Below are 9,201 nucleotides of genomic sequence, written 5' to 3' on the forward strand. Positions count from 1 at the left end.
GCAGCCAATTATAGAGCGGAAGGTGGCTGCGGGGGGAGGTGGGAGGCAGGCCTAAGTCCTTAACGCACCCCCCCCCCTTCTCTCCTCCTCTTCTCCTCCAGCCCGGCCCCACTAGAGATGCTCTGAGGGGCCCGCCCAGCGCCGAAGGCGCGCCAGCCCAGACCTGGCGGCCGCCCCAGGTGCGGGCCGCAGCCGGGTGAACGGTGCCGGGAAAGAGCCGCTTTTGCCCCTCCACTCGCACCGAGGCTAGCGTGCGGCTGGCTGCTTTGCGAGGTCTGCAGCCCTCGCGGACGCAGGTGCTGCGTGCCCGCTTCCCCATTCCCAAAGACCAGCCTTGTCAAGGACCCCGCGCTCGGGGGGCCGGTACCCCCTATAAAAGGGTAGCCTGCCTTGGGACTTCCCTGGCGGTCCAGTGGTTAAGACTCTGCGCTTCCACTGCAGGGGGCGCGGGTTCGAGCCCTGGTCGGGGAACTAAGATACCACCAAAAAACCCCCAAAAAACAAGGGGTACCCTTCCTCCCTTCCTTCTTCTGAACGAGGGCTATAAAATGCCAAAGCAGAGATGCTCAAACTTTAACGTGCAGGAGAATCACCTGCGAACGTTGAAATAGACATTTTTGGTGTTTAAAAGGACGAATGTCGACTGTGTCCGGTGGTTGGACTTCTTAAACTGCATATGCTCCCTCGCAGATATCCTGTTTCAACAGGTCTGGGCTGAGGCCAGGGACTCTGCATTTATCAAACACCCTGGTGGTTCTGATACATGCAGGCCACCCTCCGAGAGGCTCTGCTTGAGCTGTGAAGCCCACGAGGCGCGCCAGAGCCCCGCGCCAGGTCTCCAGGGACTCGGCCCTGCGCGGTCATCCCCTGGGCCCCCTTGGAAAGTCATCCTCGTTACTCATTTTTTAACCTCACGAACAGCTTCCCACCCCCTCCCGCGGCGTCTTTACAATCCAGCTTGTTGTGTGCGCACAAATGTTGGGGGCTGGGAGGCATAAAAACTAAGTGTTTATCAAGAAGACACTTTTGTGAGAAAATACCCTCTCGCCTTGGAAAACTGCAGAGGGTATTTCACCACCGTTAAAGGCTGGTAATGGCGAAGAGAGAAAGGGCAGGCGGTGCTCTTAAAAGGTCCCCGAACCTGCTACCACCCTGCTCAGCCCAGAATACAGAAAGAGGGGCTGTGACCCATCCACCCCCTTTCAAGGGGGTCCTTCGGATATTCTAACCTTCCCAAGCCACCTCCTCTGCTTTGCCCGAATTTGCTGGTATTCGCATCACCTTGTCCACGCTCTGAACTTCCCCGCTTGTCCTGCGATTGGAGTGCAAAGGGCCCGCTGCAGCTCCCACGGCCGCCCTGCGTCTATCGGTCCCTTTCCGAACGGGCCTCAGGTCTGCCACAGGACAGGGCCCGAGCTAGGCGCCGTTTTGCTTCTGCGCTTCACGGAACGTGATTCTCCCGGGTCAGGCAGCCAGCGCGACTTTTTAGCAGACAGGGCCTAATTCCGAGGGTTCCATTCGCTGAGCTGCGAGCATGCGAGCGCCACCTGGTGTCTGCGACTGGGAGTTCGAGATAGGGCGGGAACTGGAAAGCTATCCATCCATCCTAGATTGACACGGAGGGACCAGAATTCCTGAAATTCAGTACTTATAGCTGGAGAAAACTACCACTTTAGTTAGATCTCCTTTCCTCTGCCCACCCCCAAACGAGTGCCTACTACCATCATACTCTGTCCCCCCTTTTTCACTAATAAAATCTACTCTTGTGTTCTTCATTTTTTTTTTTTTTTTTTAAATTTTTTATTTATTTATTTATTTATTTATTTATTTATTTATTTATGGCTGTGCTGGGTCTTCGGTTCGTGCGAGGGCTTTCTCTAGTTGCGGCAAGTGGGGGCCACTCTTCATCGCGGTGCGGGGACCGCTCTTCATCGCGGTGCGCGGGCCTTTCACTATCGCGGCCCCTCCCGTTGCGGGGCACAGGCTCCAGACGCGCAGGCTCAGCAGCTGTGGCTCACGGGCCCAGCTGCTCCGTGGCATGTGGGATCTTCCCAGACCAGGGCTCGAACCCGTGTCTCCTGCATTAGCAGGCAGATTCTCAACCACTGCGCCACCAGGGAAGCCCTGTTCTTCATTTTTAACAAGGTATAGATGGCTAGTGTAAGCTTAGCTTTACGTATAATTCCCTTGGGGGAGGTAGTGGCGTGTTAGCGTAAAGTTTGAGGCAAAGGGTGAGAAAAAGTGCTTGTGATGGAATTATAGATAATTGGAAATGAGGAATTCCCTGATGATTTTAACATGTGAAATATACGTGCAAAAATCCATATACAGCAAATAGAAAGCAGAATATTCCATAAAAATCTTATACGATAATGTATATTGATTTTGTTATGATTTAAAAAGTTATTTTAAAAAAATTCTAAGTCATCCTTCTTTCATCTTTTAAACTTTTGACTTCTTGCATTTATTTCACTTTCAACATAGGCTGATAAATTTCAGTTAATGTTGAATCAGAATGGCTGGTTTTAATTAGTTTTCCACTTAGTTGCAGTTGTGTGTGAATTTCCAGCCCTTTCAAGGGAGTGTTTATTCAACATTTATCTTAAGGTCATCCCTCGGAGTTTAGAAGAATACTGAGAACTGAATCATAGAAACAAGCCCAGAAGACCCCTCTAATGATCTCCTCTCTCAATCTAAAAAATTAAAAATTAAAAAAAAATACCTCCAAAAGGATTTTTAAATAGAGGGGGCCTTTTCAAAGATATCCAAAAATTCCAGCTTCCCACAGTAATTTATTCCAGGACTCAACAACTCTTCCTAGGATTTCATCCTGAGTTTGTGTCATGAATGTGATTTTCTTTCTCTCGAAGGACTCCATACACACCCAGTTGCCCCTCTCCTCCCTGTCGCCTAAAACCCTGCAGGAAGATTTTGAACTCACACTTGAATTGAAGAGACTCTGCCCCTTGCTTGTCTCACTTTGGTGAAGTTATTTTGCCTCTCTGAGCCTAACTCCTCGCGTATAATAAGAAGGGAGTAACTAATTATATCTCAGGGGGTAGTCATGCAGATTAAATGACAGATGTGTTTATGGACCTAATCCATACTAAATAATAAATGGCAACTATATCACCCAAATTAGGACTTTATCTCCCTTCTGCCCAAGGCATAGGGCTCTCCTCTCTTCAGCAGCCCCTTACTGATAACTCTTGCAATCTGTCTCAACAGAGGTGCTTTGACATTTTGGATAGGTCGGCGTGACTGTCCCAGACATTGTAGAACATTTATTATTCCTGATTCCATCACCAAATTCCAGTAGCACCCTCCCCATCTCCTAGCCATTGTGAAAATCAAAAATACCACCACATTTCCTTATACACTCAGCAGCAAACCATGAACTCTTTGCAGTTCTACTCCAACCCCTCTGTAATAGCCAGCTATGATTTTTCCTCAGCCTATCCATTCCCCCTTCTTTTGGTTACAGAAGGTTCATACTGATAATAATATGCTACACCTATAAGCAATAACCATGGCCCAGGCTCCTGGCTCCACGTCCCCACCCCCTCTTCCATGCTGACCCCTGGGACTCCTAGTATTTGCCCTCATCTTGCAACACCACAGCTGGTAACGAAAGGTTAACTCCCAACACATCAGAGAACCTTCAGGATCCTGCCCCCTAGTCAAGGGCTGATGTACCTTCTCACTGATTGATGTCCCTGCCATACCAGCTGTCAAATACGTTATTCTCACCATAGAGTAACAAAAGACCTGAGTTATGTTAGGAAAGTGCCTCCACTCCAACGGATGCAGCTGTAGCTGGGCTGTCATTCGGAGTGCTCTGTTCTCCTCTAGCCAAGTGTGGGCAGGAGCTCGCAACTCGGCCAACCACACACCCTCTCCCTCAAATGTGAGTATAGCGCAGTGGGACACAAGAGGAGAAAAGAAGTGCTAAATTTTTATCTCGATTCATCCTAGCAGTGAGGCCTGCAGTAACAATAAATAGCTCCTTAAATCTAGACATCCTGCAGAAACACACCAATACAGCTGTACCGGCTGTTAAAATATTGAAATACTTCCCTGCCAGTTGGTAAATAGCTGCCTCCCCACAACCCTGGATGTCCTCCCACCATCCCCTTCCTGGGATCACTACGCCAGCTTTCCCTTTGATGCAGCAGCTCAAGAGGTAACCCCTGTGCCATGGTCTGAATGTTTGTGTCTCCCTAAAAGTCACATGTTGAAATCCTGACTCTCAAAGGTGATAGTTTTAGGAGGCGGGGCCTTGGGAGTTGCTTGCAATTCTTGAGGGTGGAATGCTTATCATGAATGGGATTAGCATTCTCGCCTAGAGAGAGCCCTCGCCCTTTCTCACTACAATGAGAAGTCCGGGACCTGCAAGCGAGCCTTCCCTCCGCCATGCTGGCAACCTGAGCTTGGACTTCCAGCCTCCAGAACTGTGAGAAATACATTTCTGTCCTTTATAAGCTACCCAGACTGTGGAATTTTGTCACAGCATGGATTGAGACACTGTGTATCAGCTGAGTGCCGCTAGGTCTCTGCGTAGCTACTGGCATCCATTTCGATTTGCCTGCACCCTCTTGTTGTTTTATCGTTTGAATATCAGCCCTGCCCAGAGTTCCACAGTATCTTTGGCTCCTGGCCTTCCTGAAGCTCTTGTCTCAGTTCTGTGAGCTACCCTATTTTTGCCAAATCTGATTTCTTTTTCTGCTAACTGAAGAACTCCAAGTCCATCTTCATTTTACCAAAACTGAAGCTGCGATAAAAGACATGAGAGAGTTTGTCAAACTTACCTGGGGGATTAATGGCAAAGTCAACACTAGAATTCAAATGTTTTAACTCCCAGGCCAGAGCTTTCCCCACTAGAGTGCACTGACCCCTTTCCAAACAATACTAGAGATACAGCTTATGCTTGTATAGGATTTTCACTTTACAAAGAGCATTCAAGTACATCATCCCATTTTAAATATATCAGCTCTGCAAGGTAAGACTCATTCCAGAGGTTAAAATCATATTGTCTTATAATGTCCTTCGTGGTGCTGGAATCCCCTCTTTGTCTCACAATCACCTTTCATGTTCTTGAACCAGTGATTAAGACATTCCTCATCTTCTCGGCTCCATGGCGCAGATCAAAGTCAGGACTTTAAAAGCAGCCAAGTTTCGCATGTGTGACAGCAACCTGTCAGTGTACGCATGTTGCATAATAGGTCCTGTTCATAACATAATAGGGCTGGAGCAGGCCTAAGAGAGTTTATATATATATATATACGGTAACCCCTTCACTTTACAAATGAAGAAACTGAGATCCCATGCATTAAATCCCCAGAAAGAATCAGTGGCAGATATTACTAGATTCAATGTCATCTGACAATAAGCCAAGACTCTTTCCAATAATAATAATAATAATAATACCTAAGAAGAAGAATTTTTACTGAGAGTCGTTTGTATACCAAACTTTTGAGAAAGCCCACATGGACACTTAATTTTTTTTATACCATTTTACTAAAATAATTTATATATGTAATTTTAAAATTTAAATAATACTAAAAACTTGTTAAAAAAATATTACTTCCGCTCACCAGAAGTAATCACCTTTGACTCTCTTAGCAGTTTTTTTCTGACATTTTCAAATCTCCATATTTCTCAATATAATATATGTACTGCTATGTGTTTAATAATCAATTTTAAACATCATTTCTATATTTCCTGTTATGGTAGAAGAGGATGTAGCTCTTTCAGGCTGCCATCCCTTTTCTCCTCTTTTATCTTCCCAATATGATGTTTACCTCCATATTCAGTGTTTCCATTCCTATGCTTTGCAAATATTCACATAAAAGCATCATAATGTATTATGATCATTTTTCCTCCTACTTTTAGGTTTTCTCTGAAGTTAATAATTGTCTTGATTTTTCCTTTGCTTTATTTTTTTTTTGCTTATTGCTAATCTTTCCAACTACTTCCAATAACGTCTCAGTGCAATGTCCAAAAGTCACTGATATCAGGTCAAAATATTTTTAAACATCCCTTCTTCTCCAGGCAGGTTTTCCTTTAGACCTGCTGCTCAGTTGTCATCCTGGCGTTCGTTTTCTACCAAACTTGGAATTCCTCCTGTCTTTCTCCAAGATTGGCTTCCCTATTTCCTGGATATCATACCTTCCTCTTTCTTAGTATATTCCCGTGTTTGGGTTGATACTTTCTCCAGGAGTTTTCTCTGGTTAAAAGATGGTTCAACAGCAACAGGCATGGTGCTGACAGCTCCAATCAGCTTGTCTTCTGAGTCTTGCTGCTTCCATCTGGATGGCTGCCCTTTACAGCTGAATTATGAATTATCTACACCACAGTCATTATTCTGGGGGTTCTCTCCTCTGCTGGATACCCTGTTCTCAATTTTGCACATCTTCCTAGATTGAATTTTACTCCCTCTTTTCTGTTGTTTTAACTTTTTTCTTTCCATTTTATTGAGATATAACTGACAAACAACACCGTATAAGTTTAAGGCATACAGCATAATGATTTGACTTACATACGTTAGTAAGTCATACGTTATGAAGTGATTATCACGATAAGTTTAGTGAACATCCATATAGATAATGAGATGATGACAAATATTCCCTCATTCTGAGGAAGGACATCCTCTAGTGGTATCCTAAGACAAGGGCATGGGGGGCGGGCAATCGATACATTTTTGAGACCTTGTATGTCTTTATGCTCAAATTTCATTACTAGTTTGGCTGTGCATAGAATTCTAGCTTAGAAATTATTTTCCTTCAAAAATTTAAAGGTATTGCTCCCTAATTTCTTACCTCCAGTATGGTTTTTGTGATGAAGAAGCCATTCTTGATTTTTGGTCAAGTCCATCACAGGCAGAATTGCCTTTCCCTCCTTTGAGCTCTTACAGTAATTACTGTCTACTTCTGCAAAAAAAAAAAAAAAAAAAGCATAGATTACTTTGAGAAGGCTCTTTTATTGCTGTCAACTCTGGTTAATATTTGATACATTTCTTTCCTACCTGCCCAGGGTAGAATGCAAGCTTCCTGGGAGGCAATATAATAGTGGTTAAGAGCATGGATTCTGGCACAGAGTTCTGGCACGATTACTAACCTTGGACAAGTTAATGAACCTCTTTTTTCCTGTTTCCTAATTTGTAAAATGGGAATGGTAAGGGTACCTACCTCATGGGCATGTTGTGACTATTAAATGAATTAATTCATCCAATCTAATTAACCCATTAAGCCCTTAGAAGAGTATCAGGCACCCAGTAGGTTCTCACTGTTAGCTGATGTTAACTGCCAGATACTACTTTTTACCCTCCACTCTTTTTATTCCATCCTTTGTATAACAAAGTCCTAATATATATGTGTGCATTTAAAATTTACTCATATAAAATGATATAGATAAAATATACCAGAAATTAACTATATAAGTATTTGCACAAAAGTGAGTCCTAAATGTTCAGAAAATAATGAGGAAAAGATATGAATTTTTGGCTAATTTGTAATATACATATTTTTTCTTGTCTCAATCAAAAGTGCACATCAATGAGCCGTGTTGGTGCACGATTCTGGTAGAACTTTAATAGCTTTAACATTTGCACTTCTAGAAGTACTCGGGTTAATACAGCTCTCCAAAGTCTATAATCTTATGCTGTATTGCTGTCCTGAATTCTTTTTTCTGAGTATCAGATTTGCCATTATTTGAAGGTGAAGGGTCAACACCCTTATGAAGCCCATCAATGGGATTAATCAGCAGCCTAGTGCCTTGATTGTAGTAGGGATTTGACAAAGGCTTGTCAATTTAAATTTATTTCAACAAGAATCAGAAGGGGGTGGGACTTCCCTGGTGGCAAAGTGGTTAAGACTCCATGCTCCCAATGCAGGAGGTCTGAGTTTGATCCCTGGTCAGGGAACTAGATCCCACATGCATGCCGCAACTAAGGAGCCTACCTGCCGCAACTAAGACCCCAGGCAACCAAGTTAAAAAAGAAAAAAAAAGAATCAGAAGCGGGGTTCCCAACTGTCTGAGGACGCCTTTGTGCTTTGGTTCTTCTTTGTAAAAATCAATTATAAGTCTTCTTCAGAGAAGCAGATGTGCCAATATCAACCCCCCACATATGGCCTTACTCATAATAGGGGCTGGATAAGTGTTTGCTACATTGAATTGAATACAATTAATCAGTTATGCCTCCTCAATTCTTCCCATGTGGCTATCATCAGTTTTACGTCATCCACCTAAATCCATATGTGTAGCACATGCTGGCTATGTGATTAAGGTGACAGAACCTCCAGAGCCATCCATTTAGTCAGCAGTCCATATTCATTCAGTCAGCAAATATTTATTCAAGCAGGAACTTCTTGGAACTTACTCATGGAGAGAGAGAGACAGAAAACATCATTGGCAAGTGATAGAAAGAAGAATAAGACGAGGAGGTGGAAGAGGACGAACTGCTGTTTTAGATGGGGAGGCCAGGATGAGTCCCCCGAGACGACATTTGAGCAGAGACTGAATGAGGGCAGAGAGCCAGTGGTGGAACTTACTGGAGGAAGGGCAGGGAGAACCAAAAATGCAAAGTCTGTGAGGACGGAGGAACTGCAAGGAGGCCTGTGAGGCATAAGAGAAATGAGCAAGATGGGCACAGTGAGGGATGAGATCAGAGAGGTCTCCGGGTCCAGATATGGTGAAGCCTTCAGGCAAAGACTTTGGATTTTACTCTGCTTGAGAAGGGGAGTTCGAAACACAAGAGGGATCTGGTCAGATTTCACTTCCAGAAGAATCGTTCAAACATCCAGTTCTGTCTTTCTCATTTGCTTCCCTCATCCGAAAATCTTGTTGTTGTTGTTGTTGTTTTAATAGATCTTTACTGGAGTATAATTGCTTCACAATACTGTGTGAAAATCTTGTTTTTGAGGGGGAGAAGAAGAAGAAGAATTTTTATGGGATAGCCATTTTGCTTTCAAAGCTTCCTAAAATAAACTATCATGCATGATCTTCACCACACAACTCTGGTTATAGAAAGAACACACAGTATTATCCATTTAGAAAAACAAATGGAAGCATGAAGAAATCAAATAAGAAAAAGGTTTCTTGTAGTTCATGGCAGATTCCCAGGAAGCATTACCTCTTCAGGATGGGGTTTGACTTGCTGCGTATTTAATTCACTTGATCTCCTCAAACACCATGAAACACTTC

General features: G+C 43.8%; 1 protein-coding gene across 1 annotated transcript in view; it reads right to left on the reverse strand.

Annotated features, from left to right (window-relative positions):
- COL14A1 (collagen type XIV alpha 1 chain) overlaps positions 1–1,472 on the reverse strand; it is a 243,696-nt gene extending 242,224 nt beyond the window's left edge. Inside the window, exon 1 of the mRNA XM_007188834.3 lies at positions 1,282–1,472. The gene's annotated coding sequence lies outside the window, so the exon portion shown is untranslated. The remainder of the gene's footprint in view (positions 1–1,281) is intronic.
- Between the last annotated feature and the right edge of the window lie 7,729 nt (positions 1,473–9,201).

This window comes from Balaenoptera acutorostrata, chromosome 17 (genome assembly GCF_949987535.1).
Source record: "Balaenoptera acutorostrata chromosome 17, mBalAcu1.1, whole genome shotgun sequence".
NCBI lineage: Eukaryota > Metazoa > Chordata > Mammalia > Artiodactyla > Balaenopteridae > Balaenoptera > Balaenoptera acutorostrata.